At 36.1% G+C, this 14639-nt stretch overlaps 1 long non-coding RNA gene across 1 annotated transcript; it reads right to left on the reverse strand.

Annotated features, from left to right (window-relative positions):
• Positions 1-9432: 9432 nt before the first annotated feature.
• LOC131530020 (uncharacterized) lies at positions 9433-12139 on the reverse strand. Its single transcript, XR_009268302.1, has 3 exons — positions 10222-12139; positions 9943-10032; positions 9433-9478 (listed from the first exon to the last, which is right to left on the reverse strand). It is a non-coding gene; the product is annotated as an uncharacterized LOC131530020 (long non-coding RNA).
• Between the last annotated feature and the right edge of the window lie 2500 nt (positions 12140-14639).

Raw genomic sequence — 14639 nt, forward strand, 5'->3', positions numbered from 1 at the left:
TGAAAAGGCTCTCAACAGATGTTGGTGAGACTTTATTTCTGGAAATGCTTTAAAGGTCACTCACATTCTAGTTAGCCACAAATGTAAACCTGATTTTAGATTTTAGTCTTTAAATGAGATCCATAACTTGTAGGCCTACAGTCCTGAATATTTCACACTAAATTGTGATGCAGCCTGAATCATAATCACACCATGTTCATTTGTTGGCCAGAGGAGAACTGATCCATAAACTAAACATACTCTCTCCCAAGGGTTTTTTTCTCCATTCTGTCACCTGACAGAGTTTGGGTTCCTTGCCACTGTCGAATTTTGGCGTGCTTATTTGGGGACTAATGATATTCAGCAATATTATTGATCTGACTCCACTGACACTATTGATGAGGACTGAACTGAGCTAGATGATGACACCACTGCTATCTAGATGCACTGAAATTGCACTCAAATAATGGTGAGCAGTAATCTACTTTATTTAATTGATCTTTTATTAACTATTATCTTTATAGTTCATAATACATAATAATTGATATTGTATTTCAGAAACTAAGACCAGTGGGAGTGCTGGAGAAATCAAGTGTATAAGTCCTGTCTCCTCAGCCATGGAAGAGATCTTCAGACATGAAGAGATCGAGGAGTTAAATGAAATCAAAGAGCTAAAAGAAGATTTACAATATTACTGTAATTTCAGTATGAAAACAGAGAGAGAGCTGAGGCAGTGGAAAGGTAATGAAATCTAGATATAACAGCAATTATTCTCAATGCTTAACATCAGCTCTCAACATTTTTTTTGTGGACTCTGATTCTCTCTGATTGACTGGAAGGTGTGCATTAAAACAGTGAATGCAGATAATTACAATCAGTTTCATCACTATTTTAAATCAATGCGCTGCTTGTACTGTAGCACACACATACAGTCAGAACGCTAGATCTAAAGACCTGTAACCAAACAAACTAATGAAAATTAACTTGGTTTTACCCTTCCAGTCAAATTGTACTCCACAAACATTAAAGGGTTAGTTCACCCAAAAATGAAAATTCTGTCATTAATTACTCACCGTCATGTCGTTCCAAACCCGTAAGACCTTCATTCATCTTCAAAACACAAATTAAGATATTTTTGATGAAATCCGAGAACTTTCTGACCCCTTTAAAGGCAGCAACACAACTTACACATTTAAGTTCCAGAACAATAGGAAAGACATTAGGTGCGTTTACATGGAGCACTGTAATCGGTTTAAAAGTCCAATCCGAATGAAAATGCTCCATATAAACACCTCAATCGGAATAAAAATGCCCAAACCGAATGAAATTGTAATCGGTTTGAGAGGGGTGGGATAAACCTTTCTATAAACCAAACAAAATTAAAATCCTGCCATGTAAACACTTTAAACCGATTACTTTGCGTCTACATCATCACGTCCAGAGGTCGGGTCGTCGGAACGTGAACGTGAAGTCGACAACGGTACATTCTGTGATTTGGGGACACCGACACAACAGTAGAGACTGGGTAATAGTGGAGGTATAAAGTTAAAATTTCCATTATACAGTTAAAAACACATTAGAAAGGAGAACGCTTGCTGTGTGACGGACTATCTGCTCTCATGTCCGGAGTGAAAAACAGATCTGAAATGAAGCGCAATTTTCTGCTTTTCAGCTTAGAAACAACACAGTGATGATAGTGAAAGTAGCTCAATGAAAATAAACAACTTGACCAAAAGTTGCCTTTGTCATTTGTATTTGTATAGATGACAGATTCATAATTTCCGATCTGCTTGAATTTATACGTGCTCACGCCATGAATGTTGTACGAAACACGATTGTGATAAAGCAATGCTCCTTTGATTCATTGTTCAGCAACTCTTGGTAAGAAATCGTGTATTTGTTCCATTTAAGTACAGTACAACTTTGTAGTATCAGAGTACAATTAATCTCAGCTGCATTACAGAGGGGCGTATGATTTCTATGATCGCGTTCTGGCCATATGACTGAGCGCTCGAATGAACGCAAGGGATTCAAATATTAACCGTTTATTCTAAGCAAGTGCAAACAGATATTAAAAATATTAACGTAAATATGGGCGTTTTTTCCTCTGGTGACTTGTTTTTGTTGTCACTGTAGGCTATTAGCATATCCTAAAATCGAAAGCACAGGCACATGTAAACACCATATCGGATTAGATAACGTCTCATGTAAACAGTTCATCGAATCTTTCAATCGGAATGATTTTAATCGGAATGACAAAAAAGTGTACATGTAAACGCACCTATTGTGAAAGTAATCCATGTGACTCCAGTGGTTTAACCTCAATTTTGTCTTCTGACGCATGAACACAACACTCATCTGTTGTGATGCTCTTGTGAATGCACATTACAGATCAATATTTTTGTAAATAAGTGATATTTAGTAGGTAAGTAGTTTTTTTGTTTTTTTTTTTTGGACTCAAACAATCGTGTCGCTTCATAAAATTGAGTTAAAACAACTGTTGATGAATTACTTTAACGATGTCTTTCCTACCATTCTGGAACTTGAATGTGTAAGTTGCGTTGCTGTCTATGCAGGGTCAGAAAGCTCTCTGTTTCTTTAAAAATATATTTGTTTGTGTTCCAACGAGGAATGAAGGTCTTTCGAGTGTGAAACCACACAAGGGTGACTAAATAATGACAGAATTTTCATTTTTGGGTTAGCTATCTCTTTAAAGGCAGCTTTAACTTAACTTTTTAACCTAGCTTTAACAGGTGTGTATTACACAATTTTAATCAACTTCAGTGGAGGCAACCTGTTTCATGTCGGGTGGTTCTTTGCCTCCACCTCATGCATTAAAATCATGTAATGCACACCTAGCCATGGATTAGCCCTTATGTGTGAAGAGAGTTATAGGTTACACAAAGTATTAAATGAAGGGGGCACAATAACTGTGGAACACATCTATTCTATATACTGTATTCTAATAGCATATTTAAATTATATACTTGTATATTTGTAAACTATGTTTTTTTTTCTATTATTATTATTTTATTTATTTAAGGTTAGAATTTTGAACGAAAAACCAAAATGATAAAGAGGGCAAATAATTTGAGGACTCTGTACAGTATTTAAACATGATTGTGTCTATGCTTTTTTCCAGAAATGCATGTTATTGTGCAAGCGGTAGTTGCATGGACTATCAGTGGAGGAACAGAAAGCTCTGAGATTTCATTATAAAGATCTTCATTTATGTTCTGAAAATGAACGAAAGACTTGCGGGTTTGGGACGATATGAGGGTGAGTTATTGATGACAGAATTTTCATTTTTGGGTGAACCAACCTTTTAACTTCTGTTATCTGGAGTGTTCAAAGACATTGTTAATGCTGACCAATATGCCATAAGAAATGGGAGTAGAATGAATACTTTACACAAATGTAACCAAGGTTACCAGGGAGTAACAGAAAAACTCGTTGTTATTAAAATAACAAAGTGATAATGGAAGAATTATTAAAACTATTCAAAAGAAGTAACTTCATAAAAGAAAAATATTAATTTCATACAAACGTATATTTTCATTGGGTATTAGTGTGACCAATGGTAGTGAGTCTTGAACTTGAGACGATCCAATGCGAGCGCAGAATGTGCTGCAGCGGAAAAATTGTTTTCCGTTTTTTGCACGAGGTTCATGCGTGAAGTTAGAAGCTCTCTCTCTCGCACGGATGCCTGATGAGCGGTGTCACGACGCTCGAAACAGAAATAAAGAAAATAATCTTCTAGATGAGTTATATCGATGGATTGATGTGAGTAAATTGAGGTATATTATTTCCTATTAGTTATGAGTGACTTTGGTATTGTTATGAGAGTGAATCGGACATTTAGCTTGATGATATAAAACTGTATGGTGATTATAAACATACTTGAGTAGCATCAGAGTATTGCTAAAGTGTTTATGGAGTGTATTTTTGATTAAAAAGGGTAAAGAGAGGGATTTAAACGAGACGTGCTGTACCCGCACCATTCTGGAATTTTCCGTGAGTTAACGATCTCCTTGGTGAGTCAAATTTGCTTTGTGATTGTTACAAGTCAGACTGTTATCAATGTGTAAAAGGAAAAGCAAGAGAAATTAAATCTGTGAGTGGTTTATATGCATAAATAACAGCCCAACTGCACGAGTAAGTGACGAAAAGTGATATATTAATGAGTGTGTCATGTTGAGAAAATAGTCACAAACCTTCACATGTAAAAGAAATATTCTTTATTTGAAAATGCCATTACATATGTTCAAGTTATGTGTAAAATGTATGATTCATTCACTTTCATGTGTTGAAAATGTTTATTGTAAGTTGTTGTAATAATGAAGATATTAATTATATTTTTGTGACCTTGTCTGTTCAAGGTCAGGTTTTTTTTTGTTGTTCTGTCCTTTTCCGAATTCAATTTCGTGCCTGTATTCTGGATCTGTCCCGGCCTTCCAGTGGTTCTGGAGGGTTTGGACTGGCGAGCCTCCCTTGAGTCTGTTCTCGGATCTTTCACTTGAGGAAAGACAAGTCTTAGCACTGATTTGAACTGCGAATGGTAGGCAAAAGAATAACTTTTCTCATTTTTTGTTTTTTTCTCGGATGGACACCCTTTTTCATCACCAACTGATAAAGGACAATTAACTTTTCCTATGGACTTTTTCAAAGGACTCTTTTCACAAGGACTGAATATTTTGATCATATTCAATTGAAATTGTTCAAATTGATTGTATATTGTTTATTTTGAGTTTGAAAATTTATATTGTGCTTATCCAAGATATAAGTGTGTACAATTACAACACATGAGTATATTTAACTTCAATAGAGTTAAGGGAACATTGCAGAAACCGTAGTGAGCTGACTTTACTTTGTTGAAACCCAAAGAGAAAAAATTGAGACCTAAAGAAACAAAGGGAACAACCACAATATTTGAGAAGTTACATTCTGGTTGAAAAAGAAATGCGTATCTATATTGGTTTATTTTATTTGTTTATCAATTAATGTGACTCACCTGTTGAGCTGTTATATTGAAAATACACATTGTGTACTCAAACGAGTGTTCACTGTTGTTGTGGCATCTTTCTCAGCAGCGAGTCTATTTCTTCTGAAACGCTGGTCCATTGATTGAGTTATTTATTAATCTACGAATTAATAGCCAGAGAGTAAGCGCTACACAAACACTTGGTGACATCACAATTCAAGATATATTTTAAGCATACTAAATATGCCTGTGGTGGAAAGTGTAACTGAAACTTGAGAATTTCTGATAGTTTTTGTTTGTTTGTTTTTCCAGACTACATCCAAATTTCCACATCTGAGATGAAGGCAGTCATAAGAACCAAGCAGAATGATGAGGATAAGCTCTTCAAAAAACGAAACCTGTCTGAATAATGAGGGAAGAAATGTGCATGATTGTGTGATTTGTAAATAAACACTAAATACATTTATTGTAACTCTCAGCCTGTTATTTTAAGTTTAAAGAAAAGTAAAATAATTTATTGTTGCATTGCTGTTTGAGACATTCACTGTTGTTTTGTACCTTAATTTATTATATTGCAGTTGTGTAAAATAAAACTGGTTATTCTGAATATTCTGGTTGCATTTCAGTGTTACTGTACAGCATTTTATTAGTATTGCACTTTGGTAGTACTGAATTGTACTTCAGTTGTATTATTGCAGTACTACTGCAGATTTATTGCAGTATAACTGTAGTAATACTTCAGATGTATTGCAGTAATACTGCAGTTCTATTGCAGTTGTTTGTTAGTAATACTACAGCTCTACTGCAGTTGTATTTCAATAGTACTTCAGATGTATTGCAGTAAAATGGCAATAATGCAGTTTTTTCGTGTCCAAAAAACTGCATTTTTCTACATGTAACAAAAACTGCAGTATTACTTTAAAAAAACTGCAGTAATTTTTTGTAAGGGAAAAATCAATAATTTTGACCCATACAATGTATTTTTGGTTACTGCTACAAATATACTCCAGCGACTTTTGTGGTCCAGGGTCACATTTAATTCATTTATTTCCGTGTGGCATTCTCACTTTATGCAATTGTTTGTGTTTGTTTGTATGTTGCGCTACTGGTTTCATAACTTTTTTTTGTGTTTTCAGCAGTTTCTGCTACATCTATGCATTTTCATTGCTGATAAACGTAGGTAAGCACAAATCAAATTGAAAGATAAATTCATGCCACATATATGCCATTTTGTGTTAACAATTAAAGTTTGTGTGATTTCAGTGTGTCTGCAGGTCACAGTAGAGGCTGTTATTGGTCATTCTGTTGTCCTGCCTTGTTCTTCAGCTCAAAATGAGTTTAAACTTCAAGACATTAGTGTGCATTGGAGACACAACGGCAGCAAGATTGTCTATGATGTAATTGAAGGCAGTCATTCAGAGAAGCAAGACCCACGGTACAAGAACATAACTGAAATGTTTGTTGCAGAGTTTCTGAGAGGAAACTTTTCCCTCAAACTCAACAATCTCACTCACACTGATGCGGGAAAATACAGCTGCCTCATCACACACTCTTCTGAACATAAGATTGTACAGCTGATCATCAACGGTGTGTAAATTTGGTTGATTAATATATATAATTAAAAAGTTGATATTCACTTGTAATGTTCCACTGTCAATGCTGCTGTATATAATTTATAGACTGATTTGTTGTCTTTATGACAGTGCAGTAATATTTTGTGTGTGTTTGCTTTTTTGTTGCAGAATCAACAGCAGAAAAAGAAAGCACATCCACTGATCAAGGAAACCGAGGAGAAACAGGACCCGGTGTCGTGACATCATCTTTGCTCTGGGTTTACATTGTATTACCTGTATTGTTTATAGTGCTTATTGCAGGTTTCATCATATTTCTCTTATGGAGAAAAATAACTGCTTTATCAACTCTAGAACAAAGAACAGAGTTGGAAATGACATGAACATGTCTAAAAGTTTATCCTTTTTTTTTCTCATTCTCATTTTTCCATTTTTCCTTTAAACCAGCGGTTTCATGTTTCAGGTAGAATATACAAGGAAAAATAGAAAAACCGCTGCCTCAGTGTGTCATATGCGCAGATCTGCTGGCTAATGATAGCATGAAGAAGGGCTGTGCAATTAATCGCATGCGATTCTCATGCGCATCTCGTCAGTAAAGCACTCTGTAAACAGCCACACCTTTCAGTAATGACCTTCTGTGACTTACCCTCTTTGTGGAGGGCGTCAATGTTCGTCTTCTGGATCATTGCCAAGTCAGCTGTCTTCTTCATTATTGTGGTTTCAAAGAACAAGAGATACCTGGAATTTATACTGTAGGGATGGTCATTTATTGAAACTCAAATGTAAATATTCTAATATTTTGAGATACTAATTTTTGACTTTCATGAGCTGTAAGCTCTAATCATCAAAATTAAAAAAAAAAAATTTTTGAAATGTTTTACTTTACATGCAATGAATTTAAAATATATGAAAGTTTCACTTTTTGAAATAACCTACAAGAAAAAAATGAACTTTTTCACAACATTCTAATTTGAGATGCACCTGTAGATTCATGGAACATACTACTCAGAGCAGGTAAAATAAGAGGCTACAGCCCCATCCTTGATCTTGCTAAAGACCTACCTGAAGGTAGCATACCAGCAGTATTGTATCACAGGAAATGTCGTAGCATCTTCACTATGAAGAAACTGCACTCCTACATCTCTAGTGGAGTTTCTTCAGATACTCCTAACAGGTTCATTCATTTACAATGCAGGAGAGCGTAGAAATTGTAAGTCGCTTTGGATAAAAGCGTCTGCAAAATGACAATGTAAAATGTAAATGAAATGTGCAAGCTACAAACCTGCAGCAATCAGAGGGAGGAGGAGGAGGATACTGATGTCATGAAACTAGTTGAATATGATGATGATGACGATGATGATGAATAAACAGAAACAGTTTGCAATGAACAAATAAGCTCATGAACAAGGTAGAATTATGTTGTTTTTCTTTGTATGACATGCTCTGTTTAAATAAAGTTACAAGATATTTTCATTATCTGGCTCAACGGTTAGTGTCATTGAAGGCTGATTTCTGTGACAAAGCTACCACTAACAAAAGGTTATCATGTTGTAATATCATCTAGAGATATGGACTTAAAAAAAAAAAAAATCAAACTAGAATTTGCCACCTTGGGTGGTACCAATTAGTGAAAAATGTGGCCTGGGCCCATGGACTAATAGTCCTGTGGTCCTTTTGTTATATTTTTGTGGTATTCCTGTAATAATTTTGCAGGGTTTTTTTAATGGTAACACTTAATTTGCTATGATATTACTGCAAGAAAACCATAGTTTTTCTGTCATAAACCAGTGGTATTACTAGCATACTTGTCATAATCTTAAAAATGTTGCAAATACAAAAATGTGACACACCATACTACATCTGCCATATTACATTTCAACATTTATTCACCATGTGTAACAACATCATTTGTGTACACTACAAACTAGGGCATATCACAATATAATAAAACAATATAAGGCACAATTAAACAAAGCATGAAAATGCAAATTCACAGTATTCAAACATTAACATCTCACAATTAAGCTTTCGCTCATTTGATCATTTGTTGTGAACAGCCTAAAAAGGTAAAACAACTATGTATGAAATGTATTGAACATGCCTAGAGAAAAACTGTATAAAAAGAGTGTACGGACACAGATTCGATAGAATTCACTGTCTTCTCGGCTTCATTGTCTCTGATGATAATAAAGTCTCTCTTCTGGCATCAAAACCCGAAGACTTCAAGAGTGATTCTTCATAGGAAAAGCGGGAACCACCACACTTTCATTGGCCAAGGCCCGCCCATGAGGCCGTTTGACCGACATGTCAAACAACCAATCACAGTTCATTTCGTTCAGCATCACGTTTCGGGGCGTGGAAATGTCACCACAATAACAGACCGGTGTGTAAAACTCTTGGACTTTGGAAATTCATGATTACATGCAGCTTCTTTCATTTTGCAATTTGACAATGGCACTGAGCAATAACACACTTCGATTTTAATTTGTTTGACAGATGTTTTGCCAAAGCAACTGTGCAAAACACAATAGTAGAGAACTTTTATGTTATGAGAAGTGCACAAATCTTTTCAGTTCATTATGAAACTGTGTGTGGGACAAAGAGTGTGTTTAGTATAATGTGAGCAACACATACACTCCACTCTAGGTTTTCTTTTTCTGCTCCCTACTCACTAAATAGGAGCATTGAGGGCTTTCAAAAAATATGCTCCTCAATTCAGATCAATCCATTCCCCAACCTGCTTCTACTGTGCACCACATACATAATCTGGAATATTGTGAACACAGAGTAATACAAACAGTGAAATGTCTTGGACCACCAATGGGTCAATCAAATTTGATGATTGAAACAACTTTTTTCTAAATACAGTTTTATATTTACCTCACTTTCAGTTTGAGGTCGTGCCTCTGTCCTTAGCCTTCTCAGCTCATTGAGAATCCAGGAATCTCTGAAACAAGATTTTAACGAATTATTTTTTACATCATTTATTTTATCTTACAAATAATTTAGAGAAATATAAAAAGGTGCTTTGAAATTTTTCTATAAAAACATATATTATATTAGAGACTTCAGACTATGTTTAAAATTATACAGAGTGTAATCAATGAAGCGGCTATTTACAACACTTGCATCATGTCTGCACTTCACTGGAGAACTGTATGTGGTAACATCGAAATGAACTGGTTATTTAACATGATCAACCTGACTGTATTGACAGATCAAAGTAATTTTTAAGATCAGGTTAATATTGGCTCTATAACAACTGCATCAACTTTTTAGAGAGCATATTATTTACTTTTTATTGTAACTGCTTTATAATATTCCTCATTTTGTGAGAAGGTTTTGTTTAGATAAAATATAAATAACTGAAAGACGCGACTCGAGATCTCAGTCCACTAATTTGTCCCTTACAGTTTTCAAGTTCCTCTCTGAGCCGCTGTTTTCTTCCTGTAGCCCTTCTATTCTTCTTTGCATTTCTTGAACCGATTCATTTACAGGGGCCTTGAAAAGATACATAAGCAGCATAAACATTCATTGTCTTTTGTGGTATTGTGTTTTGAAAAACTGGAATTGATGGTTTTATAGTATTTAGCCCACTGTGTTTAATTAGTTGCTGCATTAAATGCTGTCCAGTCTTTGTTTCTGTTTTTCTTTTTTTATATAAAAGATTGTCAAATAGAGCATACTTACTGAGGCTGAGCTGACAGTCTTTTCAGCGTCATCTGAGCTTTTTCGGTTTTACAATTCTTCATTTAGCTTACCGGGTACATCAGCACCAGGCTTTATCTTCCCAGTTAATCTATCTCTCTCTTTAAGCAGGTTTTCATCCAGGCCTGACTCTGTAAAAACACGTCAACAATAGGGTCAGCTGATTGAACTTAGTAGCTCAGATTTTTGTTTTAAATATGGAACAAATGTAGATTTCTGCAGAAGCACTCTTTACTTGTTTAACTCACACAGAAAACACATGATAGTGTATTACACCCAACTCAGTATGAATCGTATTAATCAATTAAATCATGAAAACTGGCTATACTATGTACTGATCCACCAATGTAGGTCAGTTTACGAACATGACAATATTGAGCCATGCCTTTTTGGACAATTTCAGTGTCCAATTTATTAACAAATAACTCTTATGAACCCGCTCTTTTAATGAAGAGCTGTATGTTATTTCCAGTCGGTCTAAATTCGTTATATTGATACTTACTATCTCATCTAAACAGAGTGATATGTAATCGCATGGTAAATTAAACTAACAAATAAAACACAGGTAGCATAACATGCACATAAAAGTACAGCAGAAGCACTTAATCTACTCACCAGCAAAAACTGATGAATTGAGACGTCTGGTTTCTCACAGCGGGCCAGCATTTTTTTTTTTTTTTTTTTTTCAAGCACATTTTACCAATTTCAAACCACAAATACACGCACAGGAGCGTTTGAAAGCAGTTAATTTCAGCTGGTACCTAAATTGAGTCAATACTACTTTCACTACTTACTAGTCAAAATCTCTTTGAGAATCACGCAAATTATCTATTTTAGATTCAAAATGACAATTTTCACTTAAAGGTGATAAGTTTGCATCCCTGAATATTCAGTTGTTTATGTCCCTTTGTTATATTTGCATACAGTACTTCTATATCTAGTATTATTGTAGCAAAACTGAGCACCTGTGACAGTAGAATTTGCAAAGAATATTTCACTTATTTTATAAGTCATCAAGAAAATGTTTTAGGAGTTGCAATCTTGTATTTTGTTTCTCTCTCACAAACACAACAAAACAGTTACACCTTCTCAAATTCTATATAAATCCTATTCTACAAATCACAAATTAAGAACTTCAAAGGCTCAGTTATACCAGAGTTATGCAGGGATATATTAAATTTTTTCCAGAATATTCTGTAATATTAATTTTGTCATATTATTGAATAATTTTTTCCTGAAATGCGTGTTTATTAGAGCTGAACATTTTTACATACTTCATTAGAATTTAACTGTGGTATTTGTGGATAAGATCATGGACAGGTAAAACTCATCATCACCATGGTCATATCCTTCTAAAAAAGAAAAGAAAAAACTATGAAGTTTGTAAAGAAACATCCATAAAAGTGACTTATATCCCTCTAATTTAGCCTAGAATATTGAATGTGAAATAGTAGCACTCGTAAAAAAAATATTTATCCAAATTTCTTGCCAAGACCATATTTCAACAGTGCAAAGTAATTTCAGGGTGGTATTGTGTCGATTGATTAATAATGACACGATCATGCCAGAATTCTGTGTCAAATAAAATGGGTCAAGGGCCACATGCTGTGTTTATCACTGGATAGAGTGCAAGTAAGCATGTGGGATCTCACATACTGATATGTCATGAGATCTCATATATCAGTTCTCATTCTTACAGTTGTGGTCAGAATTATTGGCACCCTTAATAAATAAGATCAAAGCCGCCTGTAAAAAAATTAAAATATGTATTGTTTATACTTTAAAAAATAAAATAATCACAAAAATCTAACCTTTCAATAAGTAAAAAAAAAAAAAAGGAAACAGGCATGTGATCAGCTAGAGACAAAACAGCAGGAAAATATGACCACGCCCCAAGCCACGCCCCAAGCCACGCCCCCGACACTTAAAAATATACATTTTAGCACATTAAAAGATATATCTTATATTGTAGTAATACATACTATTGTCCTGTAAAAATAAAAAGCAGCATTTAATAATCATGATAATGATATAATAAAATATTAATAAAATTGTTATTAAAGTACCTGCCAAAAGTTTGGAAACATTACAATTATTAATGATTTTGAAATAAATATCTTTAAATGGGTTTAAAAAAAAAAAAAAAGTTCTATTTTAATATATTATAAAATGTAATGTTATTCCTGTGATGCAAAGCAGAATTTTCTGCATCATTACTCCAGTCTTCAGTGTCACATGGTATTTTAGAAACCATTACAATTTGATTTGATGCTCAAGAAATATTTCTGATTATTATCAATGTTGAAAACAGTTTTGCTGCTTCATATTTTGTGTGGAAATGGTGATACACTTTTATTTTTCAGGATTCTTTGATAAATAGAAAGTTCAATGAACAGCATTTTTTTGCATTTAGCAAATATATTTATTACATTTGTTAAAGCATTTATTAAATATAAATAGTTTTAAACATTTTAAAATGTCTTCACTCACTTTTCATCACTTTAATGCAGGGTTCCTCAATTAGTTTTCGCTGGTCAGGGAGGGCTCGAACCGAAGCTCAACGGTGTGCTCATCACGTTGGGACAGGTGAGCCCTGCCCGCCGATGGAGGAGCAGCGTGGTTAAGGCCCTGACCAGGAGGACCCGAGTTGCCTTCAGTGGGATAGATCACGGAGTCGGCGTACGAGCCCTACTGGCCATCAGCCCCTGCTGATCAGAGGACAGAGGGCGGAATCTGGCCGAGAGGACCCATGAAGCCTCCGACTAGAGCACAATACTCCGTCGTCGGACGAGTGGGTCCTATTGGCTTGGCAAATAAAAAGAGTTTGGGACATCCGACGGGAGATCAGGACTCACGGCATCGAATGGATGAGCCTGACTTGCGGGCGGCAAGTACAGCAGCCCACCGGGAGACCAGCGTCAACGTCTGACACGAGATTAAGTCTACGATGTCAGATGGATAGCCTCGCCGGCAGGTAGGGAGAAGAGAAAACCCGGAACTGGGAGGGCTCTCGCAGCATCCGATGGGAGATTGAGACTCAGGACATCGAACAGGTAAGCCTCGCCAAGCGGGGGGAAAAGGTGTGAGGATAGAAGAGACAGGTGGACGGTGTTCGGCAGGCGGACGAGACCCATAGCGACTGATGGCTAGGCCTCGTCGCCCCCGTTGGACGGAAAATAGGTGGGTGGCCAAGCCTGACGCCGACACTCTACGGGAGGCCAATACTCACTGAGTCAAACGGGTCAGTCTCGCCGACCGTAGGATGAAACGGTAAGTCGTCTGGCTGGGAGGCTCTCGCCGACGCCCGACGGGAGCTCAATACTCACTATGTCAGACGGGTAAGCCTTGCCAAGCGAGGGATTTGAAAAGGTAAGTTTGTCTGGCCGGGAGGCTCTTGCTGATGCCCAACTGGAGCACAATACTCACTGTGTCGGACGGGTAGGCATCGCCAAGCGTGAGACTTAAAAAGGTAAGGTTGTCTGGCCGGGAGTGCTCTCGCCGGCGTCCGTCGGGAGATCAATACTCACTGTGACGGACAGGTAAAGACAGAAAGGTAAAGTTAGGTGGCCGGGAGGCACTTGCCGTCAACTGACTAAACTTTTATTTTAGTCTTTTATTCTATCTGATGTATATACTCTTTTTTAAATATTTTTCTTTTCAACTTTATTTTATGATCACACAGTATTCATAAAATCTTCAATAATTTTTATTTATTTATTTTTCATCTCTACCTTTTTATTTAATGCGCACTTATTATTTGTAATGTTCTATTCAATGTCCTATCTTAATATCTCTTCTCCACCAGCACTGTTCTCAAAGAGTTTTCTCTCCCTCCTTTTTTTCTCACACAGACACCCAACATAAGATCTTATACCACATCTGGATTCAATCTTTATTGTCCCTATTTCTAGAAACATTCATACCACTAAGTCCCTTCATTCAGTCAGGGCTCATGTATTCACACTTTATCCCTTTATCTAAGGGCTTATCAATCATACTTTACCCCTTTAATTTTTTAAAGGGCTTATTCTTTCAGTCAAACCTCTTGGGCAGAACAAGAGCTGCGGCCCCCTTCCACTTGGGAAAAAGGCACACTTCTCTCCTCATACCCAATCAGAATTTATTAGTTTCTCATTCACTCTCAGTTTTTCACACCCACACGCATTCTGACGCGGACACAGTTTCAAACATTCTCCAAAACAACAAAACAAAGCTTTTTCTCTCGAGTATCCACCTGCTCCAAAACTCTGGTTCTCTCACTGCAATCCCTCCTTTCTCTCTTTTTATGTAAAAGAACCAGCTTTTGTCAGGAATTTTTTGCCTACCTATTCTGACCTTCGACCTTAATCGAAGCAGTATCCGTAGGTCTTGCGCGCTCACTTCCTCAAATCTGTTTCGAA

Source organism: Onychostoma macrolepis, chromosome 22 (genome assembly GCF_012432095.1).
Source record: "Onychostoma macrolepis isolate SWU-2019 chromosome 22, ASM1243209v1, whole genome shotgun sequence".
NCBI lineage: Eukaryota > Metazoa > Chordata > Actinopteri > Cypriniformes > Cyprinidae > Onychostoma > Onychostoma macrolepis.